Source organism: Camarhynchus parvulus, chromosome 19 (genome assembly GCF_901933205.1).
Source record: "Camarhynchus parvulus chromosome 19, STF_HiC, whole genome shotgun sequence".
NCBI classification, from domain to species: domain Eukaryota; kingdom Metazoa; phylum Chordata; class Aves; order Passeriformes; family Thraupidae; genus Camarhynchus; species Camarhynchus parvulus.
In genome coordinates, this window is record NC_044589.1 from 6243578 (window position 1) to 6260673 (window position 17096).

At 44.3% G+C, this 17096-nt stretch overlaps 1 protein-coding gene across 1 annotated transcript in view; it reads right to left on the minus strand.

Annotated features, from left to right (window-relative positions):
* Positions 1-17096, minus strand: part of MYO1C (myosin IC) — a 49157-nt gene that overhangs the window by 28085 nt on the left and 3976 nt on the right. The window lies entirely within an intron of this gene.

Here is a 17096-nt window from a genome sequence, read left to right on the forward strand (position 1 = left end):
GGAGGAGGGTTCAGCTTTGGGCTGGCACTGAAGGAAGTGGACACTGCTCCAAGCCCCTCTCCTGTGCACAGGTGAGATCAGAGGTGATAAAAACTCCATTTCCCAAAGTGAACCACACCAGCCATTAGTGAAACACAGCAGTGAGCCCTGAGCCAGGAGTTTTCCAAGCATAATTAAAGCTGTGGCCTGGCAGCTCTAACTCTCCAGGAGGAGAATGTCAGTGCTCCACCAGCACTCCTCAAACCACTCTAATTGTCACCAAACAGATTCAGTTAAACTCCTGTTAGAATTCTAAGCATTAGCAGAGTTATCTTCACATAAACAACTTCATCTTTTCCCTAGTTTACATCTCCTAACACTTCTCAGATCACATCACAGAAAATGCCACATAAGAGAAGAATATAGAACAGCCCAGCACTTAGAAGTATATTTTTTACATATTTCCCTTGTTTTTTTCATGCAGGAGAACCCTTTTATTTATTTATTCACTGAAAACACCTTTCCTCAAAATGCTTTTTTCCTGTAGCCAAACTACTGTCCAACATCTGCTGGTGAGGAAAACTCTCCTGCATGTGGGTTAGCCTAAATTAGGAGTGGGAAAAAAAAAAGTTGGAAAGCAGAGATAATTTTACTTTATAAGATCTTGATCCTGGATTATGAAGGTGATAAAACCAGACTCTTCCTTTCCAGCAGCAGAGCCCAGCCCTTGTCTGTGATTTCTGCTGAGGATGGCTGGCAAGGTCTGGCTCACTCCAACAGGCAACTACAGGCCGAGGGATGAATCAAGTTTTCCAGGCCTCACCAGTTAGAAGTGACTCATTTAAACCCTGGATTAGAGCACTGGGATTGCTCTGCTCGTTGCAGATAAGCAGCTGATTCCCTGAATACAATTTCACATTCAAAGCAAGGGGACTGGAAACCTTTCCTGTCAGCCCTGCTCCGACAAGCTCACTAAGCTACACCCGCAAGCAGTGGCTCTGCTGAAAAAATAAAAGAGTTTGGTCCCGTGAAAACACCACCAGTGTTCCCCTCTGCAGTGCAGATTCCACTGCAAAATATACATCTGGAGGTACGAGATGCTGCCTTGGGTTTATGCTGTTCAAAAATCAATGTGGATCATATCTACGTTACTCTGAAAGGTGTCAAGTTCAGCTATCAGTGAGTGAGTTCTTTCTGGATTTTTGTAATATTAGTTATTTCTGCCTTGCAAAAGAACTACACAATAAGACACATTCCATAATTAGAAAGCACTTGGCAAAAATACCATGGGAAAGAAACCACCCTAAACAGGCCAGGAATTTGAGAGCCCTTCCTCTTGCAGGTCAGAGGAACGTCTTAATCAAAAAATAGAAATGTCTTTAACCTGTCACATGTGTCCTGCTGTCCAGATTATCCTGATCTAAAACTGATTAAAATGCCTCACATTCCTAAAACACCCTACAGACAAAGCTGAAGGTTCTGAGACATTTGTCCCACTGCTTAGGGAAAAACACCCTGTGTCCAACAGAGGATGAACATCTGACTGCAGGATAAGGATAAATCAATGCCCTGCCAAAGAGCCAATGCTAAATATTGTAACAGTTTGATAAAAAGGCAAAACCTCCTCCCTATATTATTAGTTCTGCTAAGAATTGTCTTTTTTACCCAGTTTTTGGATTAAAGCATCTCCTCTTCCCCTCTCAAGAGTGCTCCAAACAAGTCATCATGAGCAGAGGTTTGAACACAGGACATTGGCCCCTGGAGACACAACATTCCTGCTCAGTTGTGAAACTGCACACCTAGAAAGGTTAAACCAAAAGCTCATTATACTCACTCAAAAGGTGCCTCAAGATGATGAAAGTTCCTTCACCTTACTGCAAACTTCATCTCATCACAAGTTGACTGAATTCCCTGATTCTGTGTGAAGGTGTTTGCAGGGTTACAGACAAAACCTTCAAAATAGTGAGGTGTGGCCAAAAGGGTTCAAAAACCAGAAGACAAAGAATATTTAGATTATTATTTTGGATTCTAATTTATGCTTTGTAATGCCTAAAACTGTCAATACTGGTTTTGTTTGTTTCAAGAAAGCTTTGTCAGTGAGAACACCAAACTTCTTTGCTTCCCAAGCTCAGTCTTTCACAAATAAATACAAAAAAAAAGGAATATTGCAAAAAATGGAGATGCACACGTCTCCTTGGATTCCTGCACTTTCTGTGCCAGTGCTGTTCCCTGTTTTGATGCCCCTGGTGATGGATTAAAAGGCACATATGACAGGCTTGTATTTAGTTATGGCTCCCGCACACACACAATAATTCTGGGTCTATGACGTGAGCGAAAACAGAAACTGGGTTAATCTAACAAATTAAGATAAATTTTCCTTGTTGTTGCTTTCTGCTGAAGCAGTGAAACAGAAATGGCTGGCTGGCTTTGACAGTGGCCACCAGAACAAAGTCCCACTTTATAGTTACCAGATGCCCTTAATGTGATGCCAGTTTGTCTCATGCCCGTGGCTGCTCCCGCTCACGGCCCTGTCAGGGCTTCCCTGATTTTACAAACACACTCCAATCCCAACAGCAATTGTTGCACTGAGTCCAACAACAAAGTTTAAACCCAGCAGTTAATTCCCTGCGATTGCTCTGACACAATCATTTGCAGCAGCTCCCCTGCAGCGGCTGTGGCAGGGATGGGGCTTGGAGGGAGCTGGTAACACAAACAGCCTGACTCAGTTCAGCTGATGTGCATTCCTGCCGACTGACTTTCCAAACAGTCACTCCTAGTGGCAGGACCTACAGCTTCCTTTTAAGGGGAAAAAATGTTTTCACAGGAAAAATTAAGTGTTCAAAGTCTGTGCATATCTCTGTGCTTCCAGTGAGTCTCGCCTGTAAAAACACTTCTTGTTGCACGCAGAACAAAAACTTCTCCTTCCTTAATTTAAAGCTGTTCCTCTTTTTTAACACAGCCATTGGCTGGCTGCCCATCCCTGGCACTCTCAGGTGAAATATCCTAGCACACTGCTTTTCACACAAGCCAGCACTGAGCACAGAGCTGCTTTTCCAAAGGAAGGACTCAATCTGAGTGAGGAAAACACGATGAAAAAGAACTGAGAATGTTCAGGCTGCAGACAAAACTTTACAGCTCACACTGCTGACTGATGGTTCCTATTCCTTCACATTTCTTTTCCTGCATTTCTGAAAAGAGGTTCAGTGTTAGAAAGGGCTTCAGGCTGGAAAGCAAATCACAACAAAAACTTCTTGTTCCATCCACACGAGATAAGGAAAGAGTGAGCACTGGTGCTTTGCCTGCAAGTTAGATGAAGGAAACAGGATTTCCCTCAGCTACTCCCTGAGCAAGATCCCAAGGAAATGTTTCTAATAATAGGAAATTACTATATAAGGCCAGATCAGCACTAAACTGTTTGCAGTCTGGAGGAGAAGGATGTACAGGAATCCTGAGGAGGCTACTCACACATCAGGGCAAGGCAGCACACCCAGGGCTTCTCTCCACACAGAGGGACAGAGTTTAACCTGGGCTGAGCAGGGTCCTGTCCTACAGCCCAAAATAGCAACTAAATGGACAAATTAGAGATGTTCTGTCCTTCTGTAATGCCCTTGCTTTTCTCCATGGCAGGAAAAAGACAGAATAGACTTTGAAATCTATAAAATAACACTCACAAAGAAAAGCTGAGCATGTCACCGATTGAGAAAAGGCAGGAAAAGACACAGCCATGCCCTAAAACACAACATGGGCAGTGCTGATGCAGAGGGCAGGCTGAGAGCTCCCCTTCCTGGGCTGCAGATCCATGGAGCACCAATATATTATGAACTGGACAGTTCTTACTCATCTTGGTTTAAACAGCAAAGACATTGGGCACCATTTAAGTTCATTTTTGCAGCACTGCCACAAAATAGCAGGAATTAATGTCTCCTAGGCCAAGAGTTTCAGCAGCTCCAGGCAGCTGTGCACATCCCAGCAGAGCTGCCAGGGATGTGCATCCTTTCCACCATCCCTTCAGCAGACACCAAACCTGCAAACCCAGTTAAAGGACACATTTTTCTTCTTATACAAATGGAAGGGAGCTCCTACAACAATGCTCACAGAGGCCTCCTTTGGGGAAAGTGATAGAACTGGAAGGTTTCTCTGTGATTCCCATCAAGGAGCATCTTTCCATCTCTGCTTTTTCTTTGGATAAGGCCAGGAGCACCCAGTGCAGGGCAGCCTGCTGAGAAAACACAGCCCCAGAGCTGCCACGGAAACAAGCACAATATAAATTGCTAGACAGATTTATCACCCAGAGTTTTGTTGGTTTTTTTTCCTCCCTGACAGCAAGAGATGTTTGTGACAAAATGTACAAACAATTCTGTATCTGTAGCCCTGCCACATCCTATGTCTCTTCTCTGCAGAATGACACAACTTCCAGGGGAAAGCGAGGCCAAATCCCAGCCAACATTTTCCTGTCAGCTGGTGAGACCTCCTTGAGCTGCAGAGCTCAGTTTGCCACAGCAAAAAAAAAAAAACCCCTTAAAAAAGAGCATTAAAAAAAAAAAACAACCAAACCAACCCAGGCCACCCTTGTGAAAGAATCATTGATGAGAGATTAGACAGCAAAGCTGTCTCCACATCACAGCATCAGGAGCTTCACAGTCCCCATGAAAACACAGCTGAGATTCCCAATTATTCCCAATTCCCTCTGCTGTCCCACAGGATTCCTCCAGTGCCACCAGGATCTCAGCAGCTGCTGTACCTGGCCCTTGTCCCCACAAGACCTGGCCAGAACAGGGTGTGCACTCAGAGCCTTCCAGGGCCTGTTGTGGGCCAAGAGGATGTTTCACATTGAGCTTTATCTTTAGGGGCATGTGGATTTCTGAGGATTTTTAGACTGACCTTTTAATTTTTGTCCTGTTAAATACTTCACATCCTTGACTGCACAGCAAGGGGAAAATGAGTGCAGGCAGCAGGCAGGTTTTTCAGAGCTGGGAAACACAAGTGGTTATGACTCTGAGAGAAAAACAGCTACAAAAAGGCTCTAATTTTAAATGCTCTTATGCCTCTTTTCTCATGTAATACTTGCTCCATAACAATTATAAAGCAATTCAGCAAGATGGCCTCTGCTGCTATGGTTTGTGGTCAGTGGTATCTGGAAGTTAAATTTGGAGAAAAACATTTTTGGGAACGAGCTCCCTGTGGATTTAAGTCAGTACAAAGTCTCAGCTGTCAGGCTGGACCCTAACACTGTTGTAGTCCCTGTTTATTTTTCATACCAGCTCCAAGGATGCAGGCACTAAGATGTTTGCTCAGTTTCAAAGTCAAGTCCAGGAGAAATAAGATATTTGTCTTGGCTCTAAAAAGTGAGAAGAATCACAGGTATGAGACTGGGAGTCTGAAAGCAGAGTTCATCCACCCCATTAATGTTGTATTGACAGGATCTCAAGCCTCCCCTGTGCCCCCAATGATTGCAAAATTCTTCTCTAAATATAGGAATTATCTGTTTAGAACCACCAGCACTAAACCAGAAAGTTTAAGTTGCTTTATCTTCTTTAGTAGGTTAAATCTGAAACTTAAAGAAGGCTACCGGAAAAACATCATTCTTAACTGTGCCAACATTCATCATTTTACACAAATACCAAATTTATCTACTATATCAGATGCTTTATAGGAAAGAACTGAACTTCACTGACCTCTCCTGTCCTCTTCTCTTCTAATTGACAACTTTCACCAATGCAGCTTTACATTAAAACAAACCACACCCAAAATCAGATCATTGGTACTGTGAAAAACAGTTTTGAAAGGAAATACCTCCCTCCAAAACAGCCAAATGAAATTGTTTCTTTTAAGGCAGCATGGAGCTTTTCCTTTTCATCCAGCTTGAATAAAGCTATCGTGGAATTCCTAATTTGTGTTCAAAGCCATGAACTTTTCTGTTATGTGGAGACTGCAGCATAGGTAATACCTAGATTTTATGAGTATATTCAAGCTTCCAAAGACAGAAGAATAAAGGTCAAATGACTAAAACTTTCCTCAAAAGCAGAGGAGAGAGGCTCACATATGGAACATATTTGCTTAAATTTGGATTTTTTATAAAATAGTTTGTCCATGAGTGATATCCCAACAAATAACTAACCCTACTCCTCTCTACTGTTACTGTAACAACAAAATCCCTTTCTATGGACAGTTTATAGTAGGATAAAGATGTTTATAACAATGTAATTTCTGGGATATTTTTATCATTTGTACCCAAAATATGGGGATATGTTGCTGTGAGCAACATTTGGTATTGGTACAATTGCATTTGCCATAGGTTTGTTCCATGGATTATCCACAGGTTCCTTGGGGAAAAAAGCCAAGTCAGCAACCTGTGAGTGTTGAGTGATACCTGGGAGTAACAAAATCTTATTTTCCTTCTGGGTGTGACCCTCCTTTAAAGCAAATGTAGCAAATGTTTCTGTAAAAAAATTCTGTAGCAAACTCCAAGTTCCCAAGCGGAGTTAAGTTCTGGGAGCACATTGAATGCTTTGGACATTCAAACAAGTGGAGCAGTTTTAAATTTGATGATTTATAAGTGAAGAGTTTACAGGCACAATTTGTACTTCCACTTCTTTTTTTTTTTTAAACTTCATTTTTTTTCTCTTTCCTCTCTCCTCTGTTTCAAACTGACTTTGTTGGCCTAAGGCAGGCAGTTATTTTGGGGCAGTGAAAAGTTATAAATAAGTTCTAATAAAACTATTAGTGACACACATGAGACTGAACTTTTCAAACCCTTCTTTGTAAGGGAACAAAGAGCACTTTACACTGACTGTGATGCCACAAGCCCCCAAAGAAAAGTTTAAGGAAAGGGTTTCAACAACTAGCTCATGAACCCAAAATAAGAATATTGGACGAGCTGTAGAAATTCCAGATTGTGCTGAAAGGAAGGGGCTGAGCAGTTGCAGAGGGAAGGAGAGGAGCCAGAGGCTGGCAGAGAGCTGAGCACGTGGGCAGATGATGTTGCAGCTGATGTCTGAGCTGCTTCCCTTTGCCCTGCCTGCCCTGCTCCTGCTGAAAATGAGGGGAAAAGGCAGCAGATGAAGGGTATTGTGTGAGCTCATCTCCTCTGGCTGCTCTGCCTGTGCCCCAAGGAGCCCCCCCTGTGCCACCCGTGGAGGATTTAATGCTTTGGTGTATCTTTTTTGTCCCAAAATAGATTTAGCATCACTTAACATCCACAGGGAATGATGAGCTGTCATTGGGATGGCAAAAGCGTTCCAGGCTGCCTGGAAAATAGAACCATCATTTCAGAAGGGTATCCCATGTCCACCTGCACCAGCTTGCACTCAAATTCAGAACATTCTCAATTCAGAACATTGTTTTCCAAGAATTTTAAAACTGACATTCCTATTACATCAAAACCACCTTAAATCAAGATTTTTTTAATGTAAAAGAAGCAGTGATGACATTGATGTTAAAAAATAAATAAATTATTGGCCTGCAACTTAGCCCCCTTTGGATTACAAGCAATATCTCATCTCCAAGGCAGTTTCATCTCCCTCCTAAGGAGAACTACAGAGTTCTGCCCTCTGCATTTTCAAAACTTTCTGCACTATCAGAGGCATCAGTTTAATCAGAAGCAGAGACACTAAAGAACAATGAAGGAGTCCATCCCTTTGTGGTTCTCAGGAATGTGTGTTGCACATCTGGATAAACATGGGTTTCTGCAGAGAATGGAAACATTCATTCCCCAGCTGTGGTTGGGTCCAAACCCTTTTTCTTTCTCTGTCTGATTTACTCCTAATCCTGCATTTGGTGGTTGCAAAACTGCACAAATCCTGCTGAGGCTGACACAACAGGCCCAGGAATCTTCCTCATGACCCTTTACACCTATTTGCTAAACAAAACCTTCTTCTGGGCTGTGAGCTCCAGCTGAAAGGAGAGATCCTGAAGGAATTGACAGTTGTGACATTAACAGAAATGCCAACTGTCCCACAGCATCTTGTTCTCCAACAGGAGATGAGGGCTGGCACTCCTAGGAGTCAGGAAAGGGATGCATTCCCTGTTTATTTTTCATACCAAGCCCAAGGATGCAGTCACCAAGTTGTTTGCTCATTTTCAAAGTCAAGTCTAGGAGAAATAAGATATTTATCTTGGCTCTAAAAAGTGAGAAGAATCACAGGTATGAGACTGGGAGACTGACAGCAGAGTTCACCATCCTGCTAGAAATCGTGGATTTGGAGATCCCATGGAACTTGGGTGTCTTTAGATCTTCTGCTCTGATGCTGTGTGGGAAAACCCCACAGCCCATGGCAGCCAGGACCACAAAAGGAACTGTCTGAAGGCCCATCCCACTGGGAAGGAAACACATTTTTCCCCTCTGATTTGACAGGTACAGATCCTGTAGCTCCTTTTGGACAGATCAAGGACCTCCCCTTGGGGAGGTGCTGCAGGACCATGAGGGAATCTGAGCTCTAACCTGACAGAAGGATCCACAGTCTCCAAAATAGGTATTTCACATAGAAAAGTCAACATTTGTTATCAAACCCCATCATGAAAGAAATACATATAAACCACAGGCAGCAGCTTTGGTTTGTTACCTTAAATTTTCTGTTTTAACAGCTCTCCTAAAGCCAGGGCAGCAGCATCTGCTGTTACAGCAACAACAGGAGCCCAGCCTTCATCACTCCAACAATGAGAGGAGGCAGCAAAAAGCTGAGAGCTGATACAAAATGCAGGGCAAGCCCTAAATTAACCCTGCCTTGCCAAGGTCAGTGCTCTGCCCTCAGCTCCAGTGGTGTTGGAGTGCACCTGTGGCAGGAAAAAAAGGTTAAGCTCTTTTATATCACCTAAAGGAAAGCATCAATATTTGAGGGTTTGTTTCAGGGGCTGTTATTTGCATGGCTGAAGTAGAAAAACAGAGACACAGGGAAGTTCATCACTGTAAATTATTGATCTGCTGCTTTCTAGACACTGAAACTGGTAATTAAACAAATGGTAAAAAGATACTTCATCAATTATAGAGGTGCCACTTTAAATTACACTTGCTCCAGGATGAATAAAACACAGAGGTTAAATGCTTTGGGTATTTCATGCCTGCTTCTTGTTCAAAATCCTCACTGCACCAATGATTCTAATTCTCATATCCTGCTGCTCCAGAGCTGTGTGCTCTGTATTAAGCTTCACAAAGGGAAATTAGAGGTTTTGTTTCACAAGTTTTAGTTCACACAATGTCCAGGAAGCACAGTGCCATGGTCAGGAGAGAGCATTTGGAGCAGATATCATTGGGATTCCCTTTCTGCTCAGCAGGGTTGGTTATATGGCCACAAGTCAAAGCCCTGTGGTTACAGCCCTCCCTCAAAAATCAGACAAAAAAAAAAAAAGAGTTTTGTCTGCTAGCAGCCACTTGTGCAATCTGTGGAGCACTGGGCAGACATTTGACACTGGCCTGATGGTTTTTAGTAGCTATAGACATGCACACATCCTCCCCAACCTAAAATAACACCACCAAGCTGCTTGTGAAGCAATATGGTGATGACATCAAAGATGCCCTTTTAAGCAGAAATTATGTCACAATCATGATGATGACTCAAATTTGATTTATGATAAATTTTTATATGAGGGTGCACACCTTACTGCATCAAGCTTAAGGTTATCTCATTCCACATGTTAAATATGTGAATGTAAAAGTACACTTGCTCTAATACTGATTTTGAAACAAACAGCAATCAAAGAAGAGCTTGGCTATCTTGTTCTGGGTTCTCTAGAACTATTATTACATCTTAAATAGATTTCACCCTGGGAAAGCATTTAGTGAAGGCTGAGTTCATCCATTGATTGAGATATGGAATATGAATATTCCAGGTTTAAGGCTGCAAATGCAGCAGAAGCAGCTGCCTTAAAGGCACATACAAAACAACCCTAACAGGTGGACACAGCTGGCATCCCTCATGGAGCAGTGAGGCAGCACCAGGGAAGAAGCAGCTGCTGCTGGGGCCAGAACAACCCTGGAAATCAAAGAATTTATCATGGAGCAGAGGGGCAGGAGTGAAGGTGGGAGCTCAGAGAGGAAAGAGAAGCTGAGGCGGAGAACTATCAGAATGTGGTGTGGAAGCTGGTGGTGATGGAAAGCTGCAGCTTTCAGCTGATGGAAACAGTCCCAGTGGGAGATGGAGGCTGGGCTGTGGGATTTTTGTGCAGGAAAGAACATCAGTGCTTGGTAGGGGGACAGGAGAATCAAAGGCTGAGCTGACTCTTCCTACTGCTCCCCAGATAATGAGGCTGAAGCACAAGGAGAGCCAGCTCTGCCACAGGCCTGGTGCCAAGTGCTTTGTGAAGTGCTCCTTGCCTGTTCTGAGGAGAGTTACACAAGGTAAGGCTTTATTCATAAGTGCCTGATGGATCCTGTGTGTGCAACAGCTCCTACCAGCAGAGCAGTGTTTGTGGGAAATGTTAGCAAGAGTGTCTAAGAGAGATAAAGCCTTTGAGCTGCAGATGAAGCTGCCAGCCCTCATTTCCAGCTTGTCAGAGCAAGTCCTCCTTGAAGTCAGCAGGCTGGAATGAAGAGAATCTGGCATTTGTGCACGGATGTATGGCTCAGGCAGGCGGGGCGGAGCGCTGCCTTTAATCAGACTTTCCACAGAGCAGGGGCAGTGGGAGTGGCCAGGGGCACCGAGCGATGGGCGTTATCTGCTGCCCATCCACAAATTCCTCTCCTCCGACTTCGCATTTCAAGCCTGACCTCCTTTCCTTCTTCCACTACCCCTAGAGCTGGAGGGGAAGGGCCATCCAGGACAGGAATCTGAGAGCCCCTCACGTTCTCAGAATTGCTGGGGTGTGTGAGAGGCAGCACACACTTGTCTGGTGAGCTGACAAATTCCACAACAGCTGATGGCTCCCAGGAGTAGCTGCATGCAGGTACCTGCAGGGCTGAACCCCACTATTCCAAAATTCGCTTTTCCAAGTGCTAACCCACTCCAGCTCACAGCTGGTTGTGAAGCCTCTTCACCCCCAGTGCATCAAAAAGGAGCAAAACTCCAAAACATTTTAATCCAGCTGCCTACTACAGCATCGAGAATTCCAGTGCAAACCACTTTGGGTTGTTTTCTACCCTCACAACGAGCCTACAGTCCACTACATCACACAGAGCTCCATCTAGAAATAACCTCTTGAGGTCTCTGTTGCAGGATGGCATTCTTAAATTTTGTTTCCTTGTGTGCCACTGTTGGTGGTGACAGCAACAAATTGCAGGAACCTGCACGTATGCCCGGAGTGGGCACAGAGCCACATCCGACCTCTGGCATGGAAGGTTTTGGCAGCAGAATTAATTCCTTCTCCCCTCCCCTTTCTGCCTGTGTCTCTCATGGCATGCTCAGACACCACAACAGAGTAATCTTGTTCTACTACCCACCACAAGTGCCTTGTCAGAGTCCCACAGGGCACAAAGGTTCTTTGGATCTTTACACCTGGTGAAAAGCAGGGCAAAAGTGGGAATCTCTGCATCCTCACCTGGGTAAGGCCTTCCCCATCCTCACCCTCAGTGCACTGGCTCTCCCAAACTCCATCCATGGAAAAAAAAACACTCTGGGAAGGGGAGGGAGCAAAATATTCCAGACACCAGTGCCCAACTAGACCCCTGTGCCTTGGGCTCTTCCCCTGTTTTGGATGCCAGCCACTCTAAAGATGCTTTGGCAAGAGGCAGAACAGAGAGCAGCTTTTCCTGTCTCTGTGTCCAAGTGTGTGCAGCCTGGAAGGATTTATCAGTGCCTCTCTCTCCCTGATCTCCTAGCACATTACAGGGCACCAGCAGTGCAGGACTCAGGGGCAGGTGCTCCTGCACTGCTCAGGAGCTGGGGCTGTGGGAGCTTGGGAATGCTCATTATGGGCAGTGGAGTGGAGATTGCCTGTTCTGTTTGTAAACCTTGATAAAGCCAACATTTAGAAAGCAGCTAATTACCATTTATGTCCCAAACAGCTGGCCTAGCTCCACATCCACATGCTGGGAGGTTTTGGTGCCAATCAGCCCACACATCAGAGCACAAAAGTGCCCCAGTGTGACTGCAGAACCTTCTAGCAAACAAACTAAACTTCTCACTAGCACTGACTTCAAGGATCACAACACAGCAGTGTAAGAATAGAACAGCCACACAAGCCATCATCCCCACATCATTACACTACAGACACTTGTCCAAGGTGAAAAGGGCACAGAAAATGTCCTCTGAGGTGCCAGAGGGCAGTCCCAGGCTGCTGTCAGCTGGCCTGGCCAGCTGATGTTACTGTGACACCTCTGTCCCAGCTCTGCCTGTCCTGGCCCTCTCCCCCTCTGGACTAAGATCCATTCAGCTCTGAGCAGACAGTTCAGGGAACTGAACAAACAGAAAATGTTGTTTTTGTCATCGCTGCTCTCCCAGCTTTGTTTCAAAGGGTTAATCAAAGGGTCAAATGGATGCATGGACAAGGCAGGGAGTGGAGGACTACAGTGAAACCAATTTAAATTGGTTCAGTGAAAGGTGGAACAAGATGATCTTTAAGTCCCTTCCAACCCAGACCATTCTATGATTCTAAACAGAACTGATATCAGGATAAGCTTATCTTAGATACAAAAGAAAGAGCATTTCATGGAAGTGACATGGATGAAGCTCCAAGACTCCCTGGTTGCTTGTTCATCCCCTCCCCTGTGCACGCCCTCATGCCTTGAGCACTGAAATCCTGGAGAAGTGACACAAGGACAGTATCACCCCTAGCAGCCCTGGGGACAAGGCCAGGAATGCCACCAGGGGTGAAGCCTGTTAGCTGCAGTGCTCCAGGAGCAGGGAGCAGCACCATAAATCACCTAACCTGACACGTGGGGATCTTGTCCCAGCACTGCTCTGCTACTCCCAAAAATTGCAAAAACTGACACTTTTTGGCCTTAGAAATGAGGGCTGATGCTGGTGGGGTTTGGTTGCACATTGGAGAGGAGCAGCTCACTCCACACACTCATCACTGAGCCATTTATTGACCCAAATGAACCTCCCCATCCCCTATCAATCCAGAAATGTCAATCCAGCCCACACTAAACACTGATTGATTTTCTACTCTAACGAGCACCGTGTCACATTTGTGTTAACTACTCATCAGTTCAGATAAGTGGTTTGCAATTAAGATAATTTGAGACCAGTACAAGTGTGGCCTGAAAAGCACTTTCAAGAGTTCAGCACAGAGAAATTCACAGCCAGGTACCAAGCTACACCAGAATTTACCTTTCCAAACCAAAATATTTTGTCACAACCTAATTTTTCCTAAGAAGGCAATAACTGGCTCGTACAAATATTTCTTCCCAGATGTGAACACTCACCCTGCAGCAACACTGATTTCTGATTTCCTTCCTCTCAGGTGACACCACAGTCCTTTCACAGGTGTTCCTTTATTCTGATGGCAGGCAGGCAGCATTCCAGCAAAGCTGCACTCAGGGACAAACAACCAACTTGACTGAAGCCTCCAGAGAAAAATAAACAGTTACAGGAGAGCAGCTTTGAGTTCCATGGCCGTGAGCCTGGACATAGCTCACATTCTCATCCTACACAGAGCCACTCTGTGGAATTTTCCTCCCAGTGCAAGTGGTTTGGACACCAGCAGCTGCCAGTTCAACACATTCAGGTTACAGTTGGAACTCCCCTGTCCCCACCTAGATCCGGAAACTTCAGAGCAGACGCTTGGCAACCACCCAGGTTTCAGTTTGAAGAGACACAGAGATCAAACAGCCTCCTGCACAACACAAGGGTTTTTTTGCATAGAGAACACCACATCTCTTGCAACATTTCCTCTTCACATGGAGCCCTCATGACCAGTGTGCCAGAGCAGCAGGGAAGTCCTCAGCCCCTCCCAGCACTCACTACCTGCCAGGCTGCCAGCACCAGCCATGCCCTGCTTTTCTCTCCAGGAAGTGCAGCTCATCTCTTTTTTTTACTCTTCTTTCCTTTCTGCTTCTTCCTTGTATCAAGCCACAAATACCACAAATCAGATTCGTTTATATTTTAACCGAATAACATCTGAAAGCTTTACCTTAATATGTAAATGGCTCATAACCATCAGGCCTTGCATTCTTTAATTATATCAGGCAAAGGAAAAAGACACTCTGCTTCTTCATTATGTTATTTTTCTTAAAAGTTCTAAGGGACTTTAACACACCTGGTTTGGAAATACCTCTTGCATAAATTATCCCAAATTCCTCCTAGCTTTCTCAAATCCCTGCAAAAGCAGTCAGTGCTGTTTCTTCTGTGGGTTTAGGGGACACCTCTTTGGTGATCCTAAAGGACAATATTTTAAGGTATTGAACAGGCAGCACTACAGATCACCTGCACTACTTTTACAGTCAAGACTCAAACAATTCCAGCTTTCTGCTGGAAACCAAATTTTTAAGTGCTGAAACTAAGCTCCAACTGAAGCAATACAAGAGCCAAGTTATTCCATGAAGCTGAGCTTTAACTTTCCTCAGCTGAATAGTCTGAGAGTCCCCTTCTTCAGGAGGATGTGGAGGCCAACAGAGCAAAATGAGATTGATCAGATCTCTGATATGGGCTCATTTTGGCCTCACCACCTTTTCTGCCTCCCACACATCTTTATTTCCATCTAACTTTTCCAGCCTCCACTTTTTGGCCTCTACTTTCCTCGCTGACCTCCCCCACCATTTTGGCTTCCCACTCTTTTTCAGTTTATGCTTTTTCTATTGGTCTCCCACCCTTTCTCAGCCTCCACTTTTCCTTCTGGGTTTTCAGCCTCTGGTTTTCTCTCAGACCAGCACAGAATATTCAAACCCCCTCAAGGTTATGAATTTATAAACTCCCTTTCCAAACAACCACATTTATCTTGATATGTCCATCCACACTTTTTCTACAGCCCAGCTGACCAGAAATAACCCGTGTCCATCCTGACACCTCGCAGTCAGAACAACTTGGGTTCATGCTCAAGGAAACCTGGTGGTTCTCTCAGTAATTCCAAGCCTGCTAGGATTGTCACAGCACTGTACAGTTGTTTAAATGGATTTATAAAGTAAAACATGAGAATTTCAGGGATGGTAAAAGTTGATGCTCGAAGCTTTGCTGATAGCTCCATAAACAGCTGTTCCCAGGCGCTATCCATCAGATTCCTGGACAGAAGTTCAGCAAAATTAAATATAATCTGCATTCCCAGAGTGCTATGGTTGGGCACACACAAAAACACACTCTGTACTTTTCTGCAGAACTTGGTTTTGATTCCCCTCACCCACTTAATAAGAGCAAACAAATCCATGCACAAATAAAATTAGGATTTTGCAAGTCACATATTTTGTATTTGCCTTCATTATGAGACAAAGATTTTCCTTTCTGTTTTCCAATAAAATTGCATCCAAAAATCCCTTGTAATTTTGGGAAAAATAGTAAATAAACTTTTTGAATACACTATTTAAAATGAAGCACTTGGTTTACTTGAGAAATGTGAGGGGTGCTCTGCTGGTTGTTACACTTGCTTGTTTATTCAGAACCCCAAAACCAACCAGGGACACAAACCCTGACTGTTGTTCAAACCTTTTCAGGTGTAATGGGTGGGGAGGGAAGTTTCCTGTAACATCTGTGAGAAATCCCATGCTAACACAAAACAGCAGATAATGAGTCAGGAAAAGGCAGAAAAGCTCACAACTGAACTCCAGTGCTCACTCAAAGGAGGCAAAAGAAACATCTGTTTTTCTGTCTGAGTTCCAGTTCTGTCAGAGAGAGAATTCCTGGCTTCCTGGTGCAAAGGTGTGGCTTTCCCTCCCAAGAAGAACAAGAGGCAATTTCAAACAGACTCCAAAACTCCTAAGAGTGGAGGACAACCTGTTATTTAAAATAACAAGATGTGTGGACACAGAACAAGGCTTCCTGGTCTCTAATTTGGAAGGTTCAATAAAACTTTAGAAAAGCCCAACACTAATTTGTGCAATAATCTTCCCTGTCTCCAAACCACGCCATTGGACTCACCAGCTTTTACTGCAGATCAAAACCTGAGCTGCAGCAGCATTTGTAATGCAGTGCTGTGTGGCGTTGCAAATATGCATTGGGTTTTGTTTTTTCCAAAATGTTGGTTATAGTGTGCAGCCTTGTAAAGCACAGAACTGCATATTTTGGTTATTAAACTTCACAAACAAGTCTGGCTGTTGAAAGTCATTTCCCTGAGTAAACAATGACTCAGTGTGGGCTGTATAATGTACAAGTTATTAGTTACTGTTAGTGAGTTTAAAAAAACTCAACTCTATACAAAGGCCTGCTTCAGAATGGAAAATAGTTTTCCTCCTACTTCCATAGTCCCAGTTATATTGTTTCAGTGGAATTTAATTTTCTAAAAAGCTAAACAGATCACTATCTCTTCATTATATAATTGGACATTGACTTAACTGGACCCTTCAGCCATGAACAATATGTGCAGTGTGAAAGCTGAGTTTACCTTTTTTTCTATTCTCAGTTTGTCATTATAATGCTGAAGTAAAGCTGATTCTTTCCTGGATAGGAATAGCCCATCTAGACCAGGCATCAGGTGACAATGAAAACAGACATAAAGACAGCCATAAAATATTGAGGATATGGTAATGAAGAAAAATGCAATTGCAAGCTCAATAAAATCCTCTGACAAACACTGCTCCCTAGTTGAATTACAGCTCCTTCCATAATCCCCCTCTTCATTAGCAAAATGGCCAAATACACCTGGTGATTGTCAGCTGGCAGAAGGCACCAGGACCACTCTGCCTAATGAAACTCAGCTGCTGAGGCACCAAGGCTTCCCTGCAGCCTCCAACCCCCTCCAAAGGCTGTTGTCCTGTTCCAGTGTGCCCTGTCCCAGGGTAGGAGCACATCTCTGTGTTACCTTCTGTAAGGGGGAAATCTCTGGTCAGGCACCAGAATGCTAAAAAGAAATACAGAGTCAGATCACAGAATATCCTGGGCTGGAGGGACCCACAAGGATCAACTCCTGGCCCTGCACAGACACCCCAACAATCCCACCCTGGGCATCCCTGGCAGTGTTGTCCAAACTCTCCTGGAGCTCTGGCAGCCTTGGGGCTGTGCCCATTCCCTGGGGAGCCTGGGCAGTGCCCAGCACCCTCTGGGGGAAGAACTTTTCTCTAAAATCCAACCTAAACCTGCCCTGGCACAGCTCCAGCTGTT